This window comes from Halichondria panicea, chromosome 16 (assembly GCF_963675165.1).
Source record: "Halichondria panicea chromosome 16, odHalPani1.1, whole genome shotgun sequence".
NCBI classification, from domain to species: domain Eukaryota; kingdom Metazoa; phylum Porifera; class Demospongiae; order Suberitida; family Halichondriidae; genus Halichondria; species Halichondria panicea.
In genome coordinates, this window is record NC_087392.1 from 3,435,033 (window position 1) to 3,455,592 (window position 20,560).

General features: G+C 42.5%; 3 long non-coding RNA genes across 3 annotated transcripts; 1 reads left to right on the forward strand and 2 right to left on the reverse strand.

Annotated features, from left to right (window-relative positions):
- Window positions 1-2,562: 2,562 nt before the first annotated feature.
- LOC135350613 (uncharacterized) lies at window positions 2,563-4,692 on the reverse strand. The gene is made up of 3 exons (XR_010399211.1): window positions 4,551-4,692; window positions 4,369-4,476; window positions 2,563-4,327 (listed from the first exon to the last, which is right to left on the reverse strand). It is a non-coding gene; the product is annotated as an uncharacterized LOC135350613 (long non-coding RNA).
- Window positions 4,693-11,152: 6,460 nt separating this feature from the next.
- On the reverse strand, window positions 11,153-13,699 carry LOC135350612 (uncharacterized). Its single transcript, XR_010399210.1, has 2 exons — window positions 12,175-13,699; window positions 11,153-12,074 (listed from the first exon to the last, which is right to left on the reverse strand). It is a non-coding gene; the product is annotated as an uncharacterized LOC135350612 (long non-coding RNA).
- Window positions 13,700-17,814: 4,115 nt separating this feature from the next.
- LOC135349629 (uncharacterized) lies at window positions 17,815-20,281 on the forward strand. Its single transcript, XR_010398953.1, has 4 exons — window positions 17,815-19,083; window positions 19,136-19,474; window positions 19,526-19,955; window positions 20,094-20,281. It is a non-coding gene; the product is annotated as an uncharacterized LOC135349629 (long non-coding RNA).
- Window positions 20,282-20,560: the final 279 nt, after the last annotated feature.

The window sequence follows — 20,560 nt, forward strand, 5'->3', positions numbered from 1 at the left end:
TGCAAAGGGGAAGACGCTCCCCTCCAATTCTCACTCCAGCCTGCGGGCCAGAGAAATTGAGAATGCCTCATTCACCCCACTCGTTCCCGGAGTTGAAGCGACCGTTTTTTACAAAGGACTTGCCTCCCTACTTGCAACTACTCCTACCTATCCTGGCAACTGAACTCAACACGAAACAAGTGTGTTGCACTGTGGTTCCTCATACATTTAAACAGACCACAGACCACAGTCGTCTTGTTGTTGCAAAGATTCTGTATAGTATTATAGTATAGTGTGTTATAGTATAGTGTGTACACGTCTTACACGTCTTAAGATTCTGTATAGTATACTCACTCACTCACTCACTATATTGCAGCACAGCCGTCATATCTATTCGCCAGCAGCCACCTCCTTACTACAGTCAGTCAGTACAGTCAGTCAGTCGGTAGGTAGGTAGGTAGGTGGTCTAGGTCATCGAGTGTCTGTATATAGAGGTAACATAGTCTGATAATAGTCATAGTCTGTGGTGTAATGGTGTAGTAATGGTGTAGTAACTTTTGGAGAAGTAGTTTGTGTGTTACTTTTGCGAATACCCATTAGTACATGTAGTGTACGTATGTACACAAAGAATGTACACAAAGAAGGCTAATCAAGGCTAATCAATGCTGCTTTCTAGATACAACTACCATGTATAATGTATAGTTACCAGACCTTTCTAGCGATTCTACAAAACAAGTACTGTAGCCGAACAAGTACTGTAGCCGGTGGTTTTATGGGCCTGATTTTAAATAAATTGAAGTCGGTAAGTAGTAATCACGTATAATACTTAATCACGTATAATACGTAAGTTGTATATAGGACGAGTATGCAGCTACACAAGATACTGGGTGTGGCTTATAACCTGAGGCAGCTAAGTGTAAAGGGCAGTGGTAAGCAGTGGTAAAAATCTGTCAAAAGTTGAAGCGCTTTCAAGTTATGAACAGTTTTCTAAGAACTGATGAATTTTTTAAAAGGCAACGTGACGTCATGGCGGTTCACAATACACTTACCTATTGATTCAAACTTTGCCTGAACAACAATAATTATTGGGTGCCCACGTCTCAGTCCATTTTTCCTGAGTTTCGTCACGGTTCACAATTCGCAAGGCATCAGGATAGTAACGTGAACTATCCTGACTTCATGTATCTGCATACATCGTACAGTATAATATAATTATTAGCGAAGATAGTCTGAACATCAGTGGACGTGTCGACGCCTACGCATGGCAAAAAAAGTACGGTCCTGACACACTGTCCCACACTCTGCAGGAGGCCAGGTGATCGTTTACTTTTACTTTTACGTTTGCTTTACTTTTACGTTTGCGTTCGCGCACAACATAATTATACTAAATTATCATTTCGATATTTAACGAAGTCGACATAGCAAGCCCATAGCAAGGCCTAAAATTAGTAGGAAGAGCCTTTTTTTAGCCTTTTTTCTAGGTAATTCACTTAGACATAATCGGCTTGAAGAAGTTGAAAGGTTCACCGTCATCCCACAGCAAACGCTTTCATTTCGTTCTTTCAAAAACAACAACAATAAATATGAAAGCCGTACTACCGTGTTTGCTTTAATATTTCCTATATATAATGTCACATTTGGATGGTTGTCAATGATGATGGTTCTCTACTGACACGCCATGTGCCAATCCTTGGTGGAAACATCAGAAACACAGGTCAGAAACACAGGATACAAGGATACAACTTGCATAATCTTCCCAAATTCCTGAGAAATTCTTGCGGTTGGTTTAATAACTAGGCACGAGACTGTCACTCAAGAAATTCAGACGCATGCACGTGCAAGCTCACATGCATGCAGCGCTCTCTATTTGGAATGCTCTATTTGGAATGCTTTTATATTATGGAGTTTGCTTGCACTGTCTGTCTGTCTGTCACAGATTCTCAACGTAAGTCATATTGTAACGTAAGTCATATTGTTGTTGCAGTTCACTCTGAATTGCAGTTCACTCTGAAGACATTTCCTAACACTTTATAACAAAGGAGATTGGCAGTATTGAAAGAGTTATATCAAATGAAGAGAATGTTTCGTTTCGCTGGTCGTGAACTGTTGTAGATGGGATGCTAACTGTTATGAACACACTTTGTCAGGCTCTGACACCAACTAAGCAGGCCCATGAAACAAGCTCAGCTACGCAGTATGTACCTCAAACAGTTGGGTGAATTGAACAGTTGGTGAGATCTGGAATTGTTAGTTTACTTCGGCAATTAAATAGCGGGTGATGACTTCATGAAACTACATGTAATAAATTATTCTTTTAAAAGCCTCTACCATAACACATTAATTAATATGTACAGTATTATGTGCTGGCGTATAGTGTATTCCACACACACACGCAAAGCACGCAAGCTATAATAATACCTATATTATACCTTGTTACATGTAGCTGCGTTTTTACATGTAGCTGCACAAGGCAGTCATGCGAAGAAGCCGAAGAAGCCAAAGACCGACATGCACACATGTCAAGGCACATAGTGACAGCAGGCTGCAAGGAAATTGCACGTACACAGAGCGTAGAACATACCACTATAGCGACTAAATACAGGAATATCCAATGTCAACCTTTCGCTTTAAACGTTGCATATAAAATACACGTTTTAATCGTAAAAAACCGTTCATGAGATGAGAGCTAGCTTAGGCCTGGGGCTAGGGGAAAAGACTGCAGTTCTAGCCTCCTTGTGGTGAACCATGTATCTGAACCATGTATCCTACTATCTATGGCACAAGTAAGACAAAATTATATATATTATGTCAGTACACAGGTATGGCTCATGTCAGCTTAACAATACAGTACTGCTGATAAAGGGATCAATTTCCGCCTGAGAATTATCGCTACGCTCTATAGTGACCTACGTCTGTGTCCATTTCCGTTCCGTGGGTACCTAGTATCATAATTAGAATGCATGAATGCACCGTATGTTTTTAAGATTCTCACTTGGTACTGTGGTAGCCCCACCCATTGTTACGAGTACCTTCGAGATACACACGACTGTGGTGCTTACTGCCACAGTTTTTGTAGTTCTCCTCCCGTAGTTCTCACTGCCTGAAACATGACTCCTCATAATTATATTCATTGAATAATTATATTCATTGACAATGGGTTTACCAGTACCTTACACTTTCTGCATTCACTCAAAATTCAACATATCCTGCTCAATCAATCTCTGTGTGTCAAGTATATAATTATTATACTACCTGGCCAAGTAGTGTCAGTGTCAGTGTCAGTCTTACCTGACACACAGTATAAGTACATTGAATCGAGCATTAAAATTGATGTCATTCCATATCAATTTAACGAAATTTAAAACGTGACGTCTTCAGAATTTGAAACTTGGTGTGTGTATGAGGAATGGTATAATAACATCTCAGAAAAAATTTTGGGTTTGTACATAGTATGGTTTCCGAGTTAGAGTTAATTAAAAAATTAAAAAATTCGCCTACTGTGTAACTTTCGTATAGTATCTTGTTGCCTAAGAAATTGATCATTTGACATGTTGTATGGCTTCAATAAAGTTACTTTGAACCATACCACTTGTAGTCTTTCAAGTTTGGTTCTGGGATTGAAATGGGTATGTTGTGGGGGATGTATAGGAATCAAACCTCTCCTGTGTAACGTGTTCAGACATGTACTGCGAGTTTGCACTTCGATTTGGGACGCTAAGGGACGCTGGAAGACTCAAAACGACCCTTTCTTTCGTAGACACCTCAGTAATCTCTAAAATGGGTGGATGTGACTGTGAGGTTCCTACTTGTTTTGGGTCAAAGAAACCTCGGTAACTTTAAAAACTGATTGGTTTCATCAAGCAACCATCACATGTTAGCAACCATCACATGTTAGCCTTGAATGCGACTTCTGGTAATATTGGGTCGATAAGGGTCTTGGTCCCTTTTAGACCCTTTTCCTACTGTTTAATGCAGGGTGGGTACATACATAGTTAAGGGTAACTTTAGAAGGGACACTTTCTACAATACAATGGCGGCACATTTATATAGGGTCAGGGTTTCTAATTGTTCTTGTTCTTAATAGGAAGACACTTTGTCTTGAATCTTTTTCTTTGTTTTTTCCATGGGGTGGTCCAGGAGAAACTGTTTGCACAGCCAAAGACCTGGCGTTGTGTTGGAGCGTATGAGCGATAATTTCGCTCTCTTCTACAGTGAAGTGCCTACTGGGTTCAGGGGTGGCTGTTAGGGTTATGGCAGCAGAGCCTGTTTCCGCGGTTATTATGTTACAACAATGATAGTGTAACAATGATAGTCAGTCGACAAACCTCAGCCTCCACACAATCACACCCTGTGGAATCGAACGTAATTGACGCTGTAACAGAGACAAACCTGAACCGTTCGCCAACTCATGTCGTCGTTGATTGTTGACAACCTGTCCCGCACCTCCATCTTTACACCTTCTAGGTGACACACCTTCTGACACACCTTCTTCATAGCCTTTAGAGTATACGTAATTTAACAATAAACACCCTATAATATCCTAGCACAAATATCCTAGCACATTCCCTAACCTCGTTCTTGTAGTCCGCCATTACAGGTCTGTGGTGGACATCCAATAATCCCTTTCCTTATTTATACATGTCCTAATTTATACATGTCCTAACACAACTATAATTCCCTAACTCACCTCATATAGGAAGGAACCAAGTCTTCTCTTATTTAATTAACAAATATTCTCGTAATTCTAATTAGAGCACGTCATGTTGCAATTGTTGGTCAAGAGACAAGATTTGTGAGTTTGAGGTAGCTAATTGTTTATAAGGTGAGTTTAGGGACTTATGGTTAGGGTTAGTAGGCAGCTCTCTGTACTAGTCTTCCAGCAAGAGCCAGACTATGAGGCTATGTATCACAAGGTTAGGGAATGTATTGGGTTTCAAGGTTGAAGAATGTCCACCTGGAAGCCGTGACGCACATGCAACAGCAAATAGAGAGGCTGTCTGAAATCCATGGGTCCAGGACCTACAAGTTGATTGGCCAGTATCAAGTGTAATCAGGTCACTCATTTCACAATACTGCCTCGACCCGACCCAGCAACTAATGGATGGCACTGAGCACATAGAGTAAATGAGCACATAGAGTAAAGAGATGTGACACCGCCATCTCAACACCGCCATCTCAACAGTCAGACTGGAGCCCTCGTTGTTCTCATTCAACCGTCACGTGAGGGATCCCCTCATGTACCACATTCCTGAGGTACCACAGATTGAACTGAGTTCACACTCTTCCAATCCTGAGGAGTCCCAGCTTAGAAAAAACAGGAAGTGGGGAAGTGGTTGAAGACTCGGAAGGCGAAGGACCCGCCACCTGAGGTCAGTCTCACACACACACATATACGCAATGTGTTGAACGTACCGTGGGTACCTGGGGGAGCGAAACGTACTGAGGTTAGACACGCGTAATTGTTAGTTTGTGCACAGCAAAGCTGGACACTTTCGAGTCTGCTCTCAAGTACTTGCGAGCGAACGAGGTGGATGATTCTGTCTACCAGAACGGACCATGAACCAACATGGCAGACATCACAATCATTATGCTATGTAATTATCACAATCAGGAAACGTACCACCAGTGACGGGGTGGAAATGAAGGACGTCGTGGCCAGAGCACGACTGCAACCTCGTCTCAGCCTGTGCACCACCTTCGCTACAGGTGAGTACTTTTCCTCACCTTAACCCCTACAGATCGTGGCCGCGAACATGACCATGGCCGAGTGGGATAACAAGAGTGAGGCAGTACTGATGGGGTGTTGTTGACAGTGGTGATGGTCAAGGAGCACAAGACGTCTGTGGCAGGGTGCTGCAAGTGTGTCCTTACCACTGTCGACGTGGACAGGGTGAACTTGTACATCCGGTCAATTCGCCCACAACAGATCGAAGACCACGACCATCCGTTCGTTCTGGCCCTAGTCGGCGGACAGAAGTACGACAGGTTCACCCAGAGAGCTAAGTGCGTCTTCAAGAAGTTTGGGTTGAAGAGTATTACGCCGACTAGGGCCAGAAAAGTGGCAGCCACAACTGCTGCTACCAGCAGAGGACAGTGCCTTGGCAGCGAGGCACCTGGCACACTCCACTCAGACGGACTCAAACTATTACCAAACGATCTCAAACCCACAGTTCTCCGTCAAGGCGTACACTGCCCTCACGAGGTCGACGCAACGGTCCGAGGAGGAGTCTTGAGCCGCTGAATCTGCGAAGAAGAAGGCAAAGAGGCCACCACCACCACCACTATCACCACCACAGACCTCTGATTCAGCTGAGCATTTCGTGGCTCCAAAAACAAAGAAGACAAAGACAAAGACAACACCTACTGTAACACCTACCCTAACACGACGAAAGTACACTGACGAGACAATTTCTCTCTACTTCGACAGCTCAAACTCGACGCCAAGCCTGCTGACATGTGGACAGTTTTTAATGGACCACAACCTAAATAGAAGTAAAAAAAACATACAAGACAAAGTAAAGAACATAATTAAGTACCAACATAATTAAGTACAAGCTGTAGCTTATAGTACTTAGGTTCTGGCAGCTTATGTGCTGTAGTCATTTAACTCCGTTTTCTTTTTTTGTCCTTGTCTTTGTTGTCTATTGTTTTATGTTGCACTGTGCACTGTTCTTGTTCTCAGCACTGTCTATTGTTTTATGTTGCACTGTTTTGTTTTTTGTCCTTGTACTTGTTTTTATATTGCACTGTTTTGTTGGGTTCTGGCAGCTGTAGTCATTCATCTACTTGGGTTCTGTGTCATCATTATAACACTTGTTTAGTTTGACAAATGATTGAAACAATTCAGAAATGTGACGGGACACTTTTTCTCGAGGGTCGGGGAAACTTTAAATTTTGGGACGTAACTATTTTTATTTTTTTGAGGGATGGGCCAATTTTCCCCACATCCCTAAAGGGTCGGAGAAACTTTTCACGGGAAAATTTTGGGACGGAAAATTAGTTTGGTGACAGGCGCCAGTGATGGGTTTTTGTCGGCAAAAGGGACCTCTGACCCTTTTTTCGGTCGCTGGTAAATGGTCGGCAGGGTCCAGAAAGGGACGGGACGGGGTGGGGTCACATTTGGTCGCGTTTGGACCCAAAATGGTCGTTTTTGACCCGAAATGGTCGCCATTTAGGGACGAAACCCTGGCCCTAACCCTAACCCTAACCCTCACTTATACCAAGAGGATGCTAGTGGGGAAAGTTGACAAAATCATGATCACCACCATCAACCATCAACATCATGCAACATCATGTATGCTACAATAACTCACCCTTACAAGTCGTTCCCTTTTTCTCCTAGTACACAATGTACGATAGTACGTGTAATATGCAGCTGAATAAGGTGCTAAAAAGAATTTAAGAGCTGTAACTTACACCGAATGAGGCCACTTTGAAAGGCGGGGTTGGAACCTTGAACTTCCGTTTTCAGTATCCTTGAAGGATACATTATTAGTATTATTTTAATACCTGATCAATAAACACAACTTACCCCTATTCAGTGTTGAAAGCTACATTCTTCGCACTTCAGACTGTACAAACAACTAGGTTTAATTACAAAATATTGTATGAAACAAAACTCACCCGAACAAGTAGAGGAACCTTTGGCTTCTTGGTTGATTCCCCGCTGCCTGATGATTTCTCAATAGAATTGAGAACGGATTCTTGGTGATCAAGACGCTTCACAACTTTTGAGAGTGTGTTGGTGATATTGGCAAGAGCTTGTAGAAGAGGTTGATCATCTGCTAGCGCAGGTCACGAGAAGGGGTAGGCTCTGTAGGTCTGGTTAAAGCGCTACCATCAGGGGATTGTAGCTCAGCCTCTGATAAAATCAGCTGATCATCTGATTCAATATGACTCACAAAGTCGCTCTCCGGTTCCCCATCACTTTGGCTTTCTTCATAGTCACTATTAATCTCATTAAAAACAGCCATACCACGTGCAAAATAGTCGCATGGCAAAAAATGCTGTAGGTCAGAGGTTCTGACACCAATCTACTCGGTGCTCGTAACATGTCAAGAAAGAGTCCGAGCTGCAAGGGGAAACAGGCTGAGAGTATTCCAGAGCAAGTCAACGAGACCACAGTATGGGGCCACTGTGGAGAATTAGTTACCCTCAAAACGTTTAGAACACACAAAAAGATTATACTATATAATAATTACTGATACACTGACGAACCTTCCTATCATATTCTGTCAGGCCAAGAATACCTACTGATTCTGATAGCTCCCCTGACACAGAAGTCATCATTAAGAACCGAGTAGAAGAGGAACTTACTTTTTCGCCCTCCAGTGAGTTTAAATCCTAGATAAAGATAAATACCCGATCCAGTTGTGGAACTGATACATCAGCATCCAGTTGTGGACAGAAGATAATTGTGAAGAGGAGTGGAACGAGTGAGCCTGAGGAATGTGACGTTGATTTTGACAGCATGTCATCCTCATCCTTGCCTATCCTCTTTTTGCTACTTTAGACTGTCGAAGGCAGCTGTTCAGTGCCTCTTTTCATTTCTTGCAACTTTCTTGTGTGTTCTTGGTCAGTTCTGCACACAGTGCAAGGAAATGGCTAAAGCTGTTCAACTTCAACTAGCTGATGCTAGAGAGGTTGTGGTAAGGAAATAATCACGCCTAATATGCACATGCATACGCACTTGAAATCTTGTGTTGAAGACTACGGCCCTTCTCATGGTTTTCTGGCTTTATGCTTTTTGAACGCTACAACGGCAGGTTGTCCCAACAACAATCGTAGCATAGAAATACAACTAATGGAACGTTTTTTGTGCGACCAAGAGGTAAAAAGAGAAATTTGAGGGGTGCTACTGCTGAATTAGTTGGTTGTGAATCCACATGAATCTGTTCAACATAATTCTACCCAAAAGTCGAAAGCTGGATAGTGTAGTGTTGGATGACCTTACCAAGTTGTATTTTGTCAAGTGAGATTGAGATTCCCTCATGCTGTTTTCCCTCATGCTGTTGTAAGTATACGAGCATTCAGATGAAGTTGGGTAGTTATCGTAATCAATCTAAAGCTTCCTCCCTTGTTTTAGCCTCTTGGAAATCTGACTTGTTTGGAGTACCTATTACATCTGGAGCCTACTGATCCTCTACGAGCAGCTAGAATAAACTATTTCTTGCAACATTCATTTAGAATCGTACATACACAGACACTTGTTTGTGGTTTAAATACCATCCGCAAGCCACTCACTGTATGATGCAGTGGATTGATTGCATTATCTTGTTCCTGTGTCATTTGTTAAGTGTCGCACTGTAACTTCATTACAAGCTGTACCATCTCGTAAGTCAGTTTTAGTTGTGAGTCCTTGTATCGATTTTTAACATCGTGAATTTTAACTTGCTCACAATATCCCTGAAGCGGAAACTAAAGGGGGGGGGCCTATAATTATCTTATAATTATTATAATTATATAGTCTCGAATGCATATCAATCTCAGCTAACAGCTATATCATAATAATTATTATAATAGTAGGCCATTTTAATTTGGTGTATATAGGAAGATGTGTATTCCACTTGAAATTTTCAGGATAGGTGTGCTGCATGATTTGTGGTGATAATAAAATACAACTTTCCTGACACAATGTGCATGGTATACGAACTTTTGTAATGTAGGAAAAATAGCTGAAAGGTACCACGGCACAAATACTACAATGTGAAAGTGTCCAAAATCCCACTTTTATTCCCAGTGCTGGCCATGAATCCTAATAAAAGGCAACCCTCCATTGACTCCTGGTTTTAAGAAGAATGTCATTTTCTTATTTTAGTTATCTGGTTGCGCACACACACACACACACTCTGCGCGCGCCTGTACAGCTCAGCTGGCCCAATAAGTTGACTAACCCATTGGAATAAATGATAATGATAATTAACAAACAGTAGTAGAGGAAGCCAAATAGATACGCTATGACATGTATGGAATGTAGAATGTAACCATAAGTACTGAATCACCTGCTATAAGAGTTGTGGTTAATTGCACTAACAACAGCTAGAGTTGTGGTTAAGGTTAAGTGCACTACAGCACTTTTAAGCACCTTTGCAACACACACACACAAATGGGTAAACCACAATGTAAACCACAAATGTAAACATGGTATATGCAGGACTACTTGAATGGTTTCTTTACTAATTGTCAAGTTGGCAATATTCAAATTGGTCAGTGTAGATCTATATAAGATGGATCCAGGTTGCAGTAAGGCCTACTCCACAGACCTGAGATGGAGAATGGTGTACCAGAGGTGTGTACTAGACCTATCATAAATAGCTAACAATTTGAATGTGCACATGTCAACAGTTAGGAGAACACTAAATCTCTACAAAGAGACTGGTACAGTGCAAAGCATACAGGGGTTCCATGCAATAACCACAAATAAGTTATCATTTCAAGATCAATGCCAAATAATTGAAGCTCACTGTGATAATCCGTCTATGTAGAAATGCGACATCTTATATATTTGTCTAGTGGGACTTCAGTTTCTATCGCAACTGTACACAATTTTCTAAGGAAACAAGGATTCTCTAGACATAAGCTATCATTTAGAGCTCAACAGAGAAAGGACTGGCAAAGATCTCTTTTTTTGTCTGAAATATCTCTGTTGGAAGGCGACATGTTTGTCTTCATTGATGAATCGGGAACAGACAAGTTACTATCTTAAGAAGGTATGGCTACTCGTTGAGAGGTACGCGTGCAGTCAGTGAGAAGCGTTTGGTGAGAGGTAGACGATTGTCGTCCATTGCAGCAATTTGCATTGACGGTGTGATTGATGTTGATATTACGCCTGAAACAGTGAATGGTGATAGGTTTTGCAGATTATTTTGTTGAGCGTTGTTTACAACCTCAGCTTCTTCCTTTCAATGGAACTAACCCCAGAAGTGTAGTGGTTCTTGATAATGCCAGAATCCATCATGTAGATTGTGCAATACAACTGATTGAAGAAACAGGTGCTATGGTTCTATTTTTACCACCATACTCTCCCGACATAATGCCAATTGAGGAATGCTTTTCCGAAGTCAAGAGCTATTTAAGAAGTTACGATTGTTTAATTCAAGTACTAAATGAGCAAGAACTGGAAGAACTTATTCTCATGGCATTTACAAGTGTAACATCTACTGACTGCCTTGGTTGGATGCAATACATCTTAATAATAAAGGGACAATCACCTACATAACTATTATGTGAGTGTGTCATAATGAGCAAAAGTCCAATTCAATTTAATCATTCAGCTTTCTAATGTTCTTTAATGCATATTCTTTTTGTTCACTGAATTCTGCGCTTGTTAGTACTCCAGATTCTTGTAGAGACTTGAGTCATTCGAGATGCTCTAAGTACTGACCAGAAATACGAGCCTTTTTTCCAGGGGATACTACTGATTGGGTGTTAGGATTAGGGTCATTGCCTTTCAGCATCCCAACAACAGCTGTTGCAGCAGTAGTAAGAGCTTCAGTTAAACCGTCACGCTTATTAGCCCGTTTCACATTATCATTGAAAAGGGGAAAAGATGGTGGTGTGTCAGTACTGTTGTGCTGGTTGTTTAAGATCATTCTGGCCCATATACGTAGTTGAGGCATTCCAAACTTTTCCCCATGCTTCTGCTGTAGTTCTGACGTTACCTGGTCAATCTTGTCTTGTCGTTTCACTACAGGTGCATCTTCGTGCTCAGTTAGCTTCCTTTTCTTGTTAGCACCTTTAGCCGGTACACTATCACATTCACCTCGAGCATTCACCTCGAGCATCACACCAAATAGTTATTTCATCACAAACTTCTGCTACTTTGTACATAGCCTCCAAATCGCGATTATCCTCAATCCAACGTTTTGAGCTTTTCTCAAGGTAACCACTCCATATCTGAAACGGAAGGTAGTTTGTCTCCAAAATCAGATGAAAGTTTCTGTTTTAGTTGATCTACACTCTTGAATCTTTCATTCACACCATGCCACACCATGCCACATCTTAGTAACATGTTTACTTCTTTGCTGTGGATTTATTATGCGAACAATGTACTTGTAGCTTGGCTTACCAGAGCTCAGACCAGGGTGATCAATATCCTGTGGTGATCAATATCCTGTATGTGTTGATATTAGTACTTAATCACTGGAAGCCTTTTTACATCTATAACTTACTTATGTAAACTACGTACGTACGTACCTGTGTCTGTGCTGAGAAGGCTTGCATTGAGAAGGCTTGTGGCGTTTGTTGGATAGCCAGCTGGGGATGAAAATGTGTCCACCGAACATCAACTGCTTCATTACATGTACCAGTGGAATCTCCAGGAGGATAGGTATACCAAGACATTTTAATATTGCCTTCTAATTCTCTAGCTAGCTAGCTCAAGTATATGCCATGTGAGTTCTTTTTCTGGTCACATGAGCAGAGGTAACATCACTACATGTAACGTGCAGATTTCTGTAACCACAGTTCACTATCAATAGTTCATTGTGGTTTCTTTGTGGTTTCATGCTTGGTGTTCATGTGTTGCAAAGGTGCTTAAAAGTGCTGTAACAACAGCTTGTGGTTAAGTGCACTAACAACAGCTAGAGTTGTGGTTAAGTGCACTAACGGTTAGGGTTTGGGTTAGGGCCATAGCTACTGGGGTGACAGTGTAATAGTACCCCGAGGGCCCTATACATGAGGGCTCCAAGCCCTCATGCCATATACATGAGGGCCTCAGGGCATCCCTTATGGTTTTAAGGTTTACAGGTCATGGCCTCAGGGCTGTTTAGAAGGTAGATTTGAACCCTCATGGTTCTTGACTTAGATTACATCACCACTTAATTTTGACTCAGGTTACATCACCACTTAAGCTGCCCTCATGGCTAGGCTAGGACTTTGTTCTTTTCAACAATAAGACTGGAGACATTAGGTTACATCACCAATTAATCCCTCATGGCTGGTCTACCCTTATGGCTAGGCTATGACTTTGTTCCTAAGACATGAGACATTTGCCCTCCTGGCAGACTTTACACTCTATCTGTTTGTACATCTATCTTTACATTGTCATGACTTGTCTATTGTTGTTCATAATGCAGGGGAGTGGACATTTCATCGGATTTCAAGAGTGGACAACAACATGTACAGGACAAAGAGAACAAACACAGTAGACTCGAACTGAAATGATTTGTTTATAAATGATTTGTTTATAAGTGTCATGGCTTGTCTATTGTTGTTCATAATGAGTTATGAGAGTTATGATTAATAGGCTAGGCAATCATCAGGTTAAGGTAATGTAGCCATGAGGAACTCAGGGCCAGCCCCATGAGTAGGCAATCCCTAACCATGAGGATAGGCAATCCCTCAGGGACCTAATATACCCAGGTTAATATAGCCATGAGGATAGGCAATCCCTCAGGGCCATATTAGACCTAGCCATGAGGATAGGGACCCTCAGGGACTTAATATACCCAGGGTAATGTAGCCGCCATGAGGATAGGTAATCCCTCAGGGACCTAGCCATGGACTTTTGATTACAGCCCTCCTGGCTAGGCTACAACTTTGTTCTTTTTCAACAATATGCAGGAGACATTTGGTCACGGCTAGGCTAGGATTCTTTGGGCGGAGCCAACTAGGCTAGGACTTTTGGTCACAGCCCTCCTGGCTAGGCTACAACTTTGTTCTTTTTCAACAATATGCAGGAGACATTTGGTCACGGCCCTCCTGGCTAGGCTAGGACTTTTGGTCACAGCCCTCCTGGCTAGGCTAGGACTTTTGGTCAAGGCAACTTTGTTCTTTTTCAACAATATGCAGGAGACATTTGGTCACGCCTACTTTTAGTCACAGCCCTCCTGGCTAGGCTAGGACTTTTGGTCACACAACTTGTTCTTCAACAATATGCAGGAGACATTTGGTCATGGCTAGGCTAGGCTAGAACTATGCAGAACTCCACCCAACTAGGCGGGCTCCGCCTAGGACCATCCCTCCTGTCAGCGACAGTGGGGCTCCACCCAACTAGGCAGAGACCCTTCTGGCTCCTTGTCCCTCCTGTCAGCAACAGTGGGGCTCCAGCCAACTAGGTGGAGACAGTTGCCCCGCCCAACTAGGCTAGGACCGTCAGCGACAGTGGGCAGAGACCCTCCTGTCAGCAACAGTGGGGCTCCACCTAACTAGGTGGAGACAGTTGCCCTTCTGGCTCCGCCCAACTAGGCTAGGACCATCCCCCCTTCCGTATCTCCATATCTCCGCGTGTTATCAAGTGCAGGTCGCAATTAGCAGCTGTCCTGCAGCTGATAGTGTTTTTTCACAGTTTTCCTGTCACCATTAGCCAGTAACATTCTTCGTAGCACCTGAGGGTCTGGGTGTATAAAAGCCAGGTAGTCTACAAACCAGCAAGTTCTCAGTCTACAACCCAGCAAGTTCTCCGTCCAGCAGCATAAAGATCAGTCCAGGGAGATTGTGCAATGGACATCTGTGCTAGTCTCAGCATCAAGGGCTACCCTGCAGACTTGTCAGAGATGACAACTTACTTCTGGACAAATGGCAAGTCTACAACTTCTTGCCAGCAGACCTCAAAAACCACTCAAGCCAGCCCTATCCAAGAACCTCCTAACCCTGAACCAACTCAAGCCAGCCATCTCCAAGAACCAACTCAAGCCAGCCCTATCCAAGAACAAGTCACTGTGCCAAAAACTCCAGAAGAAAAAGTGCAATTTTTTAAAGGTAAGTCAAACTCTTGTTCAATAGTTAGTGTCATTGTGAACATTTTCCAGGATTCACATGCAAAGTGCCAGGGTGTGGAATGACCATCATGAAGCATCTGTATCAGGGCAAACGACACTCCCAACTAACCAATGAGGCCGTATCTGATGCTGGTTAGGGCCTCCCAAGGCAGTTATTGTCAAGGAGATGTAAGAGCATTACTGCTGTATTTCAAGTTGTGCATACTTACGCTACCTTACTTTTCACAGAGAACACAAGCAGCACAGTGAACCCAGTGAGAGCAGTGCAGCATACCACAGTCGGTAGACAAAGGTTTGGCTCTACGCTGTCTGTTCTTTTCAAATCAGGCCTTTCTTTATCCATGCAGCTATCTTGGGAGTCTGTCAGGTGGCTCGAAGAGCATCAAGGTGCAGACAGAGGCCGCTGTGGATCTGGGCAAGTACCTGCACTTCGCCAACTTGTGGATGCCAACGAAATTGTCAACATGGTACTTGACAAATCGAAAACTTTATCAAGATGTTGGCCCAGTGGCCAGGTGTCGAAACTAATTGTTATATCTCAAGCCCAGTGAGTGTAGCTACATGTTGTGTACTATCTCATTTGCAGCTTGCCAAATGACGAGACACTGGCCCATGTCTCCCAAACAAAGACAAACGGGCTGAAGAAGGGGCTGCGAAAGCAGCAGCTCCTTCTCTCGGCAAAAAAAAAGGAGTATGTGTCAAAGCATCTGACTGCCCCAGACGACCTGCACCCTGGAGGAGGGAGGAGACGATGTCAAGCTCAGAAGGTAAGCCTTCTACATGTTAATAATTATGCATCTATCCGACTGAGGGTATTATGAATTTATGTGGGCGCCCTGCCCTCGGTGTGCGTTTTATAGTTTTATAGAATAATCAAACCCTAGACTTTCTATTAATTATGCCTTGCAGATGAGACAGCTGCAATCACAAATCTTTACCTCTGTCTGTCAGGACCTAAGAAAAGCTGGAGTGAGCGTTGAACAAGAGGACTTAGAGGAGAGGTACGTGTACGTTAATACGTCAAGTTGTGTATGTCAAACAGGACCCATGATAAATGTTGATATTGAGGATGTTGAGTATTTACGTTAATATATGCAAAAGACACAGAGCAAAAGACATTATACAGACACAGACAAAGGCATTATTCACATCACATGCAATGATTCAAGGTTGTTATTAGTTCACTGGACTGCGTGGAATAACTATACGAAGGGCTACAGATCCACCCTGCACATCGCTCACTTGTAGTGGGTTTATTGCCTGTGTTAATATTGTTTCAATGTCATTCTCAGACGTGTCTGACTCGTCACTATCGTCCCTCGTCACTATCGTCCTCAGACTGAGAGTTCGTTCCATCTCTGTCTTGATAGTGGAAAACGGAAAACTTCGTAGAGGAGTGCTGAGCTGAGCTCAACCCGTGAGAATTCCATGCATTTCGAAATGCCTCTAGAGACCTTCGAATTCTGGGTACAAAGATAAAGTGAAGTGCTAAAATATGCAACTCATTGTCTGGGTCAAGAACACCCCTGTCTTCAAGCACATAGCACATAGAACAGATCATAGAATACACGAAGGCTGTTCTCAAACACATCCCTTTCTATTCGTTGGTTTCTAGTGAATTGCCCAGTAATATGACCAACTCCTCGGAAACAAAGCATGATTTGAGCTACGTCAATGTTTTCACCACCACAATCTGAACGAACTCTGGAGGGGCACCCATATGTACTTGCAGCTTTAGTAAACTAAACTGTTGCAGTCGCTCGATTGTTATTGGAGCACTGCAAATACGTTACAAGTCGCCACCGTGGATTACTAACTTCCACCTAATGAGTGACATATGAGTGACATATTACCATCAATGTGCCACAAGGCATTACACGTCTGTACCACCTTACTGCAATTCCAGCGGGGTCAACTCGTTCGAGAGAAGCCGCCTTATATCGGCTTCTAAAACCAGCATGTGGGTGCCTCTGTACAATAATTATTTCTCACCAAATCATCAACTTGTGAATCGGACAGTGAAGAGTACAACGTTCGAACACACAATCTCATTCTTCGTCTGATCAACGGCTTATCTGAAATTCCACTTGCTCCAATGGTAGACAGTAACTCGGTTGTCCTCTGGAACCTGAGGAGGATTACGGTAATAAAAAGAACACAGTATAGTTGTACCCATTTCTATACCGTACTTCTTAGAAATAAAGCCCCCTGGATATTCATTCTACACTATTTCAAAGTACGGTAGATTGTTTTGTGGGGTTCGTATGGGACTTTCTGCCAGTTCAATAGCTGGCCACAGGAGCTCCTTTTTAATTAATTAAGGGTGCAAAAAGTACACAGTAGCTAGTAAGACCTCACCAGTATACTCTCGAGGAGGAAGATTTATTCCAGGGAAGCCAGTAGCAGCTGTAGGATAATTCTCTAAACATTCACAAATGTCTCCAATGCAAACACTTAATTCGTATAAACTGCTATTGCGTGTTTGTCGAAATAATCTTAACACCTGACTTCTTCCCGCTTCAATGCAGCGTCATAAGTGTGTCACAGACATGCTGTTCTATTTCAGATATCATGTCTTGCTAAAGGTGAATCGGACTTGTGACAGTCACCTGATTTTCAAGCCCTGGTAAACATTTTTGCCACGGCAAATTTTTTGGAGCGGTATTTACCCATCCACAAACATCCACAAAATTTTGCTTTTCGCCGGGGCCGAGGCAAACAGTTTTGCCGCAGCAATTGTCCCAGTAAAAATGTCCCGGTTTGCCGCGGCAATATTACCGGCACAATACTGACTCAAATGCACATGGCCTACTAATTATTGGCCTACTAATTATTGCGCATGCTCACGCATACGAACGTAGGCGGAATTTAATGAACGTTATCACGCATGCAAATGTAGGCGGAAACCATTCAATTTCAATGACGTTTTCTAGAGGCTATTTTTCGTTCGAAATGTAAGAGATCGCCTCCATAACTTCGGATCGCAAAACGCTATGGAGGTGTCATTCTGTAGCTCTCATGTATCTGCGCGAAAAGTCCGGTTTTCCTAGAGCCTGTCACATAATTATGTTCTTTTGTCTCAATTGACCAATTACCATCCTCTCACCAAGATTTCTCTTATTTCACTGTCAAGGTCAACATCACTAAATCTTGCTTCCCTTGAAATTCCCTATAGAGCGTGGATCTAATTTGCAAAATATCTGCAATTCGTGTCCAAGTAAATCCGAAGGAATTAATATCTTATACTCATCTGGTACTCATCTGGTAAGGTAGTTATCGTGTTAATTTATATTCTTAACCCTTTAACCGTCGGATTCTTAATTTCTATCGGGCGGCTCTCGTTTTTCCTCCTTTGGACGGAACAGGAAAAAAACCAAAGTGTGGAAGGTTGTGCCTGTTTGCAGTACTGTCCCTAAGAGAGGGACAATTGTGCCGAATGGGACTCGGCAGCAAATGGTTCACCGCTGAAGACCGGCTAGAAATTGCCGACTATCTCTCTGCTGAAGAGTTGCATTTCCTGATTGTTTGTCTCTACCCCCAACTAAAAGGAAAACCTTACGAGTTTTGTAAAGCAGCCCCGGTAACAGTGTCATTTTCACCCTTAAAATCAGTGATGAGAGCTAGACGTGGGAAGACCTTTCATCCTTTTTTCAGTGTCAATCAGTTAAGGGAACAGGTGGGCAAAGTTTATATAAGGTCCTTCACTGACTGAAATTGAGGCAAGTTGCTTGTTTACTCCACAGTATGAAGTGCATTATCCATAATTATATAATTATATAAGCGCCCCCTCAATGTGAAGAAATGTTACCGCCGTATTGAGTATTAGCATCCATGCATTCTCTTTGGTACTATGACTAATTATCTACAATTATTGCGCATTGCTATATACTGCATGCTTTTAGGGAACTCCCAATTTTGACCATACCATGCAAGTATTTGCTGTGCATGCTAGCTAGCACTGTGTCACTGAAGTGCAGTGTAGCACACATCTCATTGTATTTTCCTCCACAGAAACACAGTAATCTATGACAGGCACAAAGAGGCTCCCCCTAACCTCCTGCAAACCTTTATTGTGTTGAACTGGTCATGTGTACACGTGTAGGGGGTCAGAGGTCGGAGTGAGGTCTATTGCAGTTTGTGTGACTTTGCTTTTTGTTAGCCGCTACTTTAAAGTTCATTTTTATTTTAGAAAGTGGTTAAATCTCAAGTCTCAAGTGTGCCACGGGACCCAAGGCTAGGTAGACGTCTCCTACTGGTCAACTTGAAACTGCAACTGATATTGATGACCAGATCCCACTGCCTTCTGCTGCAACTGATGATGATGACCAGATCGGCCCCCATCACTGACTCAACTCTGGGCTCTCTACGCGAACCCATTGAAGTGGTATGTGCAAGTATTAACATTTGATTTATTGCCCTCTTCCTTGTACTTTTAGACTCGTGCCATTATGCATCAACAAGATGAAGAGTATGCCGATAGCGAGATCAAGAAATGTGTATGTGTGTGTGACCTTTGCATTAACGTGCACTGCAGGAAAGGATACAGGATACGTGTAGAAAATAACGAGGAAGAAGCTAGAAAGTTACGAATAGATGAGGTAACATTACTATAACAATTTTAATTACAGTGGTACAAACGAAACGTGACATGAAAGGGTCAGTGATTCCCGAACCTGCTGAAGGACTTGATGGTGTGGTCCACATTCGGGTCAGACTCCCCAATGGACAGCGGACAGCGTGTTTCAAGAAGATTCAACGGCTCTGATGATGTGAAGGTAGTTTAAGTTATAAATTAGTGGTTATTGGGTTGAAGGTTCTTTTCTTAGGAGCTCACTGCTTTTGTTGGATCACAGGAGTGCATCAACCTGAGACATTTTCGTCTGCTTGTCAGTGACGTACCCCATTGGCGGGTTTTGTGTGATGAGGGGTCACTCAGAGCAGCTGGAATCCAAGCATTCACACTTGTAACTGCTGAGAACACTACTGTAAGTGCAAGTATGTGGGACTGTGCTCTAAAAAAATTATAGCCTCTGTTGAGTAATGATTTTGTATCTTGTATTTTGTGCATACGTAACTTTGTTTTGTGAGGGTTCCAAGAGAATCGAGTGTTCCGAGAGAATCGAGTGTTCTGGGTAGCCCAATCTACAACGACCATAGTATGATGCAGGATGACGTTTCTCCTGACCTCGCCAATTTTATGGACCTAACTGAGACTGATGAGACTGATGACAATGAAGACAAAGGGTCATCTGTTCTGTAAGTAGTAATAAATAATTATGCCATTGGGTGATTTAACTTGTATAATTGTTCACATCTGGAATTAATTTGTAGTACACATGCATGCAGTTGTTAGGGCGTGCAAGTGTTAGCATGTATGCACCTTTTATTGCACAGAAGCCGCTTCAACTATTGCGATTAACATTGAATGGCGTGCACCAAGTCGAGGTTGGTCGTCTTTGAGAAGTGTATCGTAACAACCCGAACATTGTTCAGGTATTGATGGAGTGGGATTATCAAGAGAATTGTTCTCTGCATTTTGGCAAAGTGAGAAAATTCCTATCATCACTCCTGAAACGACTTTCTTCCAAAGTGTGATGCTTCAGTTGTCACCGACTTCTGCAATGACCTATCGCCTACCACCCAGAAGGTTTGGGCTATGGTGTGCCAGGACGGTGAAAGAGGGCTCACTCTGGCAAGTAGTATAGATTAGCTAGAATATCAGTAGTGTAAGTATAGTATAGCTAAAATAGAATTAGCAGTAATGAACAGTCTTTATGTGAGGAGCTTGTAAATTTCATAGATCGGTGAGTAATACATGTACGTATTGTAACGTATTGTAACGTATTGTACTTCAAATTGTA